Below are 9696 nucleotides of genomic sequence, written 5' to 3' on the forward strand. Positions count from 1 at the left end.
GGCTGGCAGAGATCCAGCCACGAATTTAAAAATATATTTGACTGTGGAATTAAAAAAAAAAATCTGCCAGCGCACCCTGTAACGTGCTTGTTCTGGAAAACAAAGCCCCGGAGTTCGTGTAGGTAACATAAACCTGCCTGGTCTCGCAGCAATACTATTCTTCCAGCTTTTGGAAATAAATCACCTATTTGTTTTGTTTCCTCCTTAAATACTTTATCAGATTTCCCTGAAACGAACCCTCCTTCACCTCCAGTCTCTAAACATCCCAAGTAATAGTTCAGCATCTTATCTGAGGGTAAATTATCCATAAATGTTGAATGTGTATCAATGGGTGGGAATCCCGTCGAATGAGGGACAGACGCCTGCGCAGCTGCTAGCCCGAGCATCTCAAAAGAAAAGAACAAGACAAAACCCAGCATATTTTGTAATGACCTAATAGATTAATACTTTCCAAGACAACGAGGAAAAAACCAGCTGTTTAAGGGGATACACCTTCCAGAAGTATGGTTTGTGTGTGCTGTCAAAAAATTGCATATATGTGCGGCCTGTAATGCAACGTAATGGACTGTACGCTGCATGAAAAAGGAGCTCGTGGTCTTTTGACTTTTAGCCATAGGATAAAGGGACTGTGGGTAAGGAGATAAGGAAAGGGTACTCCAGCTCCACAGGAGCTGTAACTATTTAACTGTTCTGAAATTAATCTACTTCCTTCTCCCCGTTCTGCTTTGTGCTGGTGCTGCTTCCTTCAAAGGCAACGGTTAAATTCCTTGATGCTGACTCAGAGAGGAAGGCTCCTTTCAGCTGCAGTCCGCAACCACAGCCTTGCAGCACCTATTACTTTCCCCCATCAATGGATTCATTCATTAGTACAAGGCTTTTATTTTAAAAAGCTTGCATGCCCCTTCCTAGGTGTAAAAAAAGGATGGAAGAGAAACCTCACGGTGCGTGGCGTGAACACAGTAACTTGAGCACCCACAGTGAGGCAAGATGGAAGACGGAGGATGTCACACGAGCACTTGCACATGCATAGAATCATTCAGGTTGGAAAAGACCTTTCACTTGTGGTGGTAGAACATAATTCCCGATGGGATATGGCCAGGACACCAGAATCTGTGCATTATAAAGAAGTTACAAAGAGAGGGGAAGTATTACAGACACGTGTTCGAGACTCAAAGCTCGTTTCCACGCTCGAGTCACCTTTCTGTCCTCCCCTCCTGTTGTGAAATATTTGGAATACACTGCAAATATTTAAAGAAAAAAGCCCATGCAAACAGTTCAAAACCTGTACTTTTAAATTAACCAGTACAACAAAGCCAAGAGGGCAAAGGGCTGGTGACAAAAAAAAACCCAAACCCACGGATCTGCCCTTAGGACTGTGACCATCCTAGGAAGCAACTTCTAGGAATACGAAACAGAAACTACTTTACACTGACATTAGCCATCGCCTGTGTGATCCTGCCTTGCTTCTTTTAGCTAAAAGGAGTGGGATTGGGGCAAGTTCAGACAGATCATGGACTTTGGTGCACTGGCCTGCGTATTTATATGAATCACACTGAAGGGCTGTGATTTGGAGACAAATAATCTGCATCTTCATCTGTATCGCATCATCCAGACTTCAGAAACTTCCTGCTTTTATAACCACACTCTGCAGTTTAAGCTTCTACTTATAAACAGGCTTCAGTACCAGTTTGAAGTTTTCTTTTCTCCTTGCAATATTCAAGCACAGGTATCTTGTAGGAAAGATAAGAGAGCATTCTTGAGAGAGAGATGGAAGAAGTTCAGGAGGGAGACTGGGAAATAGCCTTTTTTCCCCCTCCAAATGCTGGCTCTCAACCTTATATGCCTAGATTTCCGAAATCACCACTGAACGACTCTAGAGCAAGACCATTTATATTAAAAGGTTTTTACACACGTATGACATATTTCACTATGGGGTTTTAAAAATAAGATTTTAAAAAAATGTATTAAACCTCTTGATTTGTAATACAGATTTGGATAATCAGAGCTGATAGTGTTTGGGGCATGTATTTTGATATTCAGCATAGATATCAGACGTACTCCCCTCATCAATCTTAACTGCACGCTTACCTATTTTAATGCAATCAGCTCCTATCTTTTGCTTTAGACCTTTAACACTGCCTACTTAAAAAAAAGTGTAACAAATTAGTCTAACAGTAATCACCAACCAATACAAAGACAAATCCCCAGTTATCCCCTCCCAATAGACTTGCCATTGAACTTTGCATTCAGTGAACAGAATAAACCAGAGGCGAGAGTGGTTCAGGGCATCTGCCTCCCTGCCTCCTCCCCACCCCAGGGCTGCTGCCGGAGCCCAGGAGGCCTCCCAGCACCCCCACCTCTTGCAAAGCAGACACTGTTTCTGGAGTTTTTAAGAAATGGGACCTTCTAGGAGAAGGTAGGCGAGAGCTCACTGGGACACGTTAATGCTCTACTAATACTTCTCTGTGGTTTCAGGGTTCCTGCAAGGTGTTGTGGAAGGGTTCTTTCTGCCTCTTGGCGAGAAAATTCCTCCCTTTCCCATTTCAAGTTACCTGGCTTTCCACTTTATCGTATTTAATATATATTCATATATATTTAAGATGTCCCTGCTCATTGCAGGGGGTTGGACTAGATGACCATTAAAGGTCCCTTCCAACCCGGACTATTCTACGATTTCTTTAATCGCGCTTATTTTAAACTTTGGAACTTAACAATTCTGCTCTGTTAATTCGTAATGCACTGGGTTCCGAAAACACTGAGCACTGAAAGAATAAGTAGATCTTCTCTTTTTTCCCTCGGTTTCTCTCATACCTCCTTAATGAGGGCAAGTTCTTATAGCACAAACCAAAGTTGGGGTGCTCTGGCGTAGGCAGGCTGCGGTGGAGACACCCCACTGAAGAGCCATCGCAGCATCAAGTAAAAGAGAGGAGATGGGAGGAAGCACCGATTCAGCTCTGCTCCGCTTTTGTCTTCTGAAACTATTGATGGGAAGAAGCTCCTCGGAGTGCTCTGCTGCTTGTGCGGGTCAGGCCTTTCGGACAACGAAGATGTCATGATTTTCAGGCTATTCGCTATGGATGTCTACTGACTTCACCTCCGTGGGTGACGGTACCTTCTTTGAGCTCGAGCATTGTACAGCAGGGAACGTTCTTTTACGTACTGTGTAAATTATCAGCCAGCTATGTCTCTGTGGAATTAGCAAAGACTTGGAGATAGAGAAATTACAAGGGATTTGTTACAGTGTACACACACAAGGTTAGCTTTCGCCTTTTTATCCTAAATAAAAGATGGAGTTACCCGCTGGTGAACTTCGCTGCCCCTTTGGGCAAGGCAGGGCCTCTGCCTCCATCGCGATCGTAAAGCACTCGCTGCACTGTGAGCATTCCCAGGCAGGAGCATTGGAATTTAAGGACAAATTAGGCAAAAATATTAAGATTTATATCCACAAACTGACTACGGCTCTAAAGATTAAAGTTGATGTGAACACAAATCCGGTACGTTCTCACCAGCTCTAGCTTTGTCTGGTCTTTGCAATCCTTCCCAGCTCTTCCTTTTGATGATATGTCGGCATATGGAGTTTGAGTACCCAGTCTGGCACTGTGGAAAAAGCTGCCTGAAGCATGGGCAAAATTCTAAGCTTCTAGCACCGGCTACAGAGCCAGAAAAAAACCATGTACGTCTCCTGGCTGTTCCCATCACCTGCCTAATGTCAGCAGGTTGGCAAACAACTGTATGCAATCTCATCTTTAACATTAGTGGGGAACGAAGGTCTTCAGGTCTGTCCAAGTATAAAATTAGATGGAGGGTTAAACTGAAATCTCTAAAGAATGTTGCAAGGAAACTAAAGAATTCTACTCTATACACACCATCTCTTTTTTTCTTGCATCTGAGCAGGTATGCGTACAGCTCTCAAACTCTCCTTCAGAAATTTATTTTAAAGATGTGTTTAATGGGATACAAAACCTCTTCATCAGATTTCATTCATGGCCTAGTAGACATGGTACAAATTTACAGCTACTACTTTAAATTATCCAGTCAACTGGAAGGAAAAAGTAACATTGCAGTAGCGCAGCTCTGGTATCGAGACAGATGCTGAATTTAACAAGCCTTGACGGTCAGGTTTTGATTCAAAACTGTTCTGCGGAGAGGCTTTCTAAAAACATTACTTAAAAAAGAAAAAAAAAAAGAGGGAGCCTCTTAGAAGAAGATAACGTAGTGAAAGCATCTAGGGAGTGGTAAAAAAAAAAAATAAATACATCTATGCAGGGACTGTGTGCTGATAAAATGGACTCCAAGTCTGAAAACATGGTTCAGGCAGCAGCTGCAGAGGCTCCAATATTAACCACGGGAGCACCTGGCTATGGCAGCTGCTGGAATACTGTGTTTCTGTAATGCCAAACAAGAAAGTAAGTTTTAGAATAACATTAATCCTATAATTATCTGCTGTGTCATTTTCCATCAGAGGCCTAGAAGCTGATATTTGTTCCACTGATTTCATACAGGGTAAAATGAACCTGTATTTGACCCAAATAATTTAACTTTTTTTTTCCCCCCTTTGACAAAACAGTAGTATCCAACACGAGAGCTCTGCTCACCACTTTCACAGGTGCTTGCTGCCACCAAGGGATGGGAGGCAGGCGAGGGGCTGCTGTAGTAAACACCTGTATGAACGAATGTAAGACTGAAACCAGTGGCTTGCAACATAATTTACGATAACTCAGAAGTTTTCACTTTGGAAACATCATTGACTTGTCAGATTTCAGGGAAGGAGAGGCGCTTTCAAATTCCTGGAGAGTCTCAATAATTTCTAATTCTGTATCTATTAAACTTGGTGTTACAGGATTTGGGGACTCCTGGCTACTTAATGAGCATCTGAGTGGTTTTGTTTGTTTGTTTGTTTTTAAATACAGGTTGTTATAAATAAGATGTTCTAATGAACCCAGATCAGGGTCCTCCTCCAGATTAATCAGTGATCTTACCTGAAACTATGGAACCTTAAACCGAGATAATCTTAATATTATAATATTGCCGAGATATGTTAATCTGGTGAGTTTTCTGTTCGGAGAGGCTGTGCAGCTTCACATCAGGGTAACGTACTTGACTTGGGTGTTTCTACGGCCAAGATGCCAGAATCTGGGAAGTAAGGCTTATAAAGGAAAAGCTATTGTGTGTTGGACAAAAGACTTTCTCAGTTATGGAAGGTATTTTACACCACCAGTGACATCAGATGATCTAGATACATGGCTGTGCAGCATGTATATATACATATATATATATCATGTTCTCGGGTATACAGGCCTGGTCTGCTGATGCACGATACCTCACCACGACACTGCAGCTAGGCTGGCCAGTCTGGACTGACTCATAAAAATGAGCTGTTTTCTATGAGATTCAAATGATAAAGATTTTCCAGATCTCAAAATAGTCTTTCACTGATACAGCCTATTTTATTCCTTTTTAGCCCTGTGATTATAAAGCCCCTGAAAAACAGAAGGTCTTAGGAAACAATTTTTTTTAATTCAGTCATAGCTAAAATAGACTGTTCAATTTGAAACAAGAAGGTTCACACACTCTCTTAACCCAAAATAACTAAAGGCCTAAATTAAACAAACCTGAATATTTTGGTTACTATTTCTGTGTGACGAGCCTGTATTTTCAAAACCACAAGTGCTAAAAACTGTAGGTTTCCACACCTGCTCATTAAGCCAATGAGCATCAGTCCAAGATGATGAAATTACAGGGGTGTGTCTTAATTGAAAGCAAAATTCTTCATCTTGGAAAAGACTTGGATGCAAACTTAGTCCTTTACACAACAGCAGAGCTAGTGAAGACAAAGACTCATTCTGCCTGAAATTAGTGGTCACTAAACATGTCTGTACAGCCCAGAGGATCTCCCACAGCCTTTCTCATTTAGAGCCAGCCTCTCCTAGCTCACGCTCCCCGGCGGCGCTGTCTCGTGGACCACGAGGGACTGGTCCAGCCTGCTCCCCAGCGCAGCAGCATCTGCCCAGCAGCCATCTACGGTCATCTCGGACACCGGAGGAGGCGGCACAAGGGAAGGTCTGCGGCACCACGCTGAAAACCTCCGCGCTGGCCCAAAGCAAGACCAACTCGGCGCCAGGCAGAGATGAGCTGAGGTCTCAAGGGAGATAGCAGATCTTTGCAGGACCCTGGCCTAAGCAATCCAGAAAAATCAAATGGGAGCCCTTCTTCTGCCAATACAACGATGGCACCATGGAACTCCAGAAGCCAGCCTGGCACAGGTAGAACCTGCTGACAGGCATGTGGCATGGTGGAGAGGCAGCCTGGCAAACGCAGGGAAGAAGAAGTGTTTTGGACAGAGCAGATTGTGTTTTGGTTTTTTTTTTAAATGAAAGCAAGAAAAACAGCTCAAAGGAGTATTGGAACATTCACTCATTGTTTACTTAAAATGCTTAAGAGGTGCGTCTAGAAAACTCAAACACATAAGACCTTGTCCTGCTTTTGGCTGGGATGGAGTTGTTTTTTTTCTTCTCAATAGCTGGTATAGCGCTGTGCTTTGGAGTTGGTATGAGAATGATGTTGCTAAGACTGAAGTGTAGTTATGTAGTTGTAGTGCTTATACTTGGTCAAGGACTTTTCAGCTCCCCGTGCTCTGCCAGCAGGGAGGTGCACAAGAAGCTTGGAGAGGGCACAGCCAGGATGGCTGACCCAGCCTGGCCAAAGGGATATTCCCTACCAGATAATGTCATGCCCAGTACATAAACTGGAGTTGGCTGGTAGGGCAGGAATCACTGCTCAGGGACAGGTTATCCATCAGCAGGTGGTAAGTGCTGCATTGGGCATCACTTGCCTTTGTTTATTCTTTCATCAGTAACATTAATAATGTTATCGTTGTTTCCTCCTCTCTTGCTGTCCTATTAAACTGTTTTTATCTCAACCCACGAATTTTTTCCAACTCTGCTCCTGCCCCAGTGAGCTGGGGGAGAGTGAGCAAGCGGCTGCATGGTGCTCAATTGCTGGCTGGGGCTAAACATGACAGTCCTCTTCAGGCTTCACACCCTCTTTCTAACCTGCAGGTAGCAAGCCCCCGGGACATGCGCTGGCATCAGAGACCACAGCCTGGGGACCAGTCTGGCAGCCAGGCCCTCCTCTAATGTGGTCAGCTGGGGAGCTGAGAAAGGGATCTCCTCCTGTTGCTCCTCACTGCTTCACACGCTCTTCAGGAGAGTATCTAGCCTTTGGCAGGCGATTTGCGCTACATTTTGACCCAAATGATTATCTCGGGGCTGGGAGCCGGTCCATCTCCGTGGGAGGAATGCAGGAGCACTCACATGGAATTTTCCCCACCACTTCATGCTTGGCACTTTTCTCTGGGACACAGAGTGATGGCACGAACCACCGTGCTACAGCCAGACTCTTCTCAGTAGCACCACGTGAAAGAACAAGAGGCAACGGGCACAAATTGAAACACAAGAAATTTCATCCTAACATAAGAAAACACTTTCTTTACTTGTGAGGGTGATTGACCACCGGAACAGATAGCCCACAGAGGATGTGGTGGTATTAGAAATCTTAGTCCTGGGCCACTGGCTGTAGCTCACCGGCTACGTGACCTCCAGCTGCCTCTTCCACCCTCAGCTGCTCCACGATTCTGTAACACATGGTGCTATTTACATGATGATTATTGCACAGTTTCACAACTTTCACTAATACCACTTGCCAACAGCCCTACGGTTTCATGTAGGCCAAGTGCCTTGCTCGAGGCCACGCAGTTTAGCAGACCTGGAAACATACGTATGAAACCCTGGTCCTCAGCTTTTTGCCAAACAAGCAAAAAGCAATGGAGCTTCACCTATTCCCATTTCACCCAGAGTGCTCTTATGTGGGGCAGATGAAGTGCACGTGACATGCAAAGCTGCTTGAGAACCTCCATCCTGTACGTGCACATTTCGACCTCCTGCAGGGCGATCCAACGCCATCGCGTCCCTGAGGTGCCAGGTCTGGCCTTTCAACTGCACGGCGCGGAGGAAGGAATGGGGAGAAATTTTGCACAGCTGGCAGGAGAATCTGTTAAGCCAGCAAAAGAAACGTTTAAAGGAGATCATAGAACATGATTTAAAACAGTCTTCGGATGTTACACTTTTATTATATAGCTAATAATTGCCATTATAATGATGGATGCACAATCCTAAAAGAATAGAAAGTGTGATACGACATGTTTCTAGATGTAAAGAAACCTAACAGCACTAAATTAACATTCCGCCACACCATTCATTTCTCCATTCTTCATACCAAAATTGAAAAAAAAAAAATCTCAAGTTTAAAACATTTCATTGGAAGTTTTAAGCAAAGAATAAACATTTTTTAATAAATAAAAATGCTTGCTTGCTTCCATTGTGTTTTGTCACCTTCACATTCTTTTTTTATATAAAATTTCAAGTGTCTACTCTTTTAAAAGTTTATTGGTAAGATGCAAAGAACAACTTTTACAGCCTGGAGCATACATACTTTGTTTTTTAAATAGAGCACACATTTTATAAATAGCTAGTTACAGAAAACAATAAAATAGACAAACTAGTAATACAATTCCATTTGTAACTGTGTTTCCAAGTGATATTTTAAATTCCTGAATCCAAACTGTCTCCAACAGGAGTAATATATTTACATATTAAAACATTCACATTTGGGAAAACATTTAGCTCCCACATTATTTCACTTGCACTATACAAACTGAACAATATTTTGGTTCTTCAACATAAAGCACCTTACATAATATTTTAATCACAAGATAAAACAGTCTGTAGGACATATCACACCTTTGCTGGGGGGGGGGCGGTGTTGGACAGACAACCTGTTTTCAAAGATCTGGACTCTGAATTCCTTAATCAGCCATACATTACTCAAAACACACCGTGTACTAAATTCACATTCAAAAGACAAGTCCAGACAGATTTTCCTGAAGAGGAAAATTGGATTGAAAGGGACTTTCTGGGTCTCGAAAGCCTGGCCGCTGCTTTTGCTGGCATCACTTCATACAAGCCTCTTTCAGAACACGAGAGCAATTTGCTTTCCACCCATACCAGCTCTATCAGACGCTGTCTCAGAAACAAGTAGCTGTTTATAGTTGAAAAGCTTCATCTCAATTCAAGCCTAGATTGATCACAACCACCTAATACCCCTTCATTCTTGGGCTAACGCTGGTCTTTAGCTTAGTAGTGTCCCCTCTCCAACTGTACTTACAAGCTGCTATCCCATTCCCTCTCAGCTAGGCTTTCCTGTTCCTTATTCCCCGATAATCACCTCTGCACCTCACGAAGTATCCTGGTTTTAAAAAGTAGCCTTGTTTTGCTGTAACTGGATCAAATGCCGGGATTCACAGAAAAATGGAAAAGTCTAGAAAAACATCTGTTTTGGGAAAATGTTGGTGATAAAGCCAGCGTACCAATGTAAACATTCAACCTATATACGATTTGGACAACAAAAGGTCAAAGCCAAAGTGCTCTAAAAATATATTTGGAAATAATTTAACAAATTCTTCATGCTGCTTTATCTACCAACCAGGAATTTAACCCTAAATTACTACTCTATTTCCTGCAGTAAGAGCACGATGTCTGTCATTTATGTGCCATATATACCATCACCAGCACTTGCAGTAGTGAAACTCCCATCCGAAAGCACGCTAGGATCCACCTTGTGTCCTCACTCCTACATATT

The sequence above is a fragment of the Phaethon lepturus genome, unplaced genomic scaffold, assembly GCF_000687285.1.
Source record: "Phaethon lepturus isolate BGI_N335 unplaced genomic scaffold, ASM68728v1 scaffold24623, whole genome shotgun sequence".
Classification (NCBI taxonomy): domain Eukaryota; kingdom Metazoa; phylum Chordata; class Aves; order Phaethontiformes; family Phaethontidae; genus Phaethon; species Phaethon lepturus.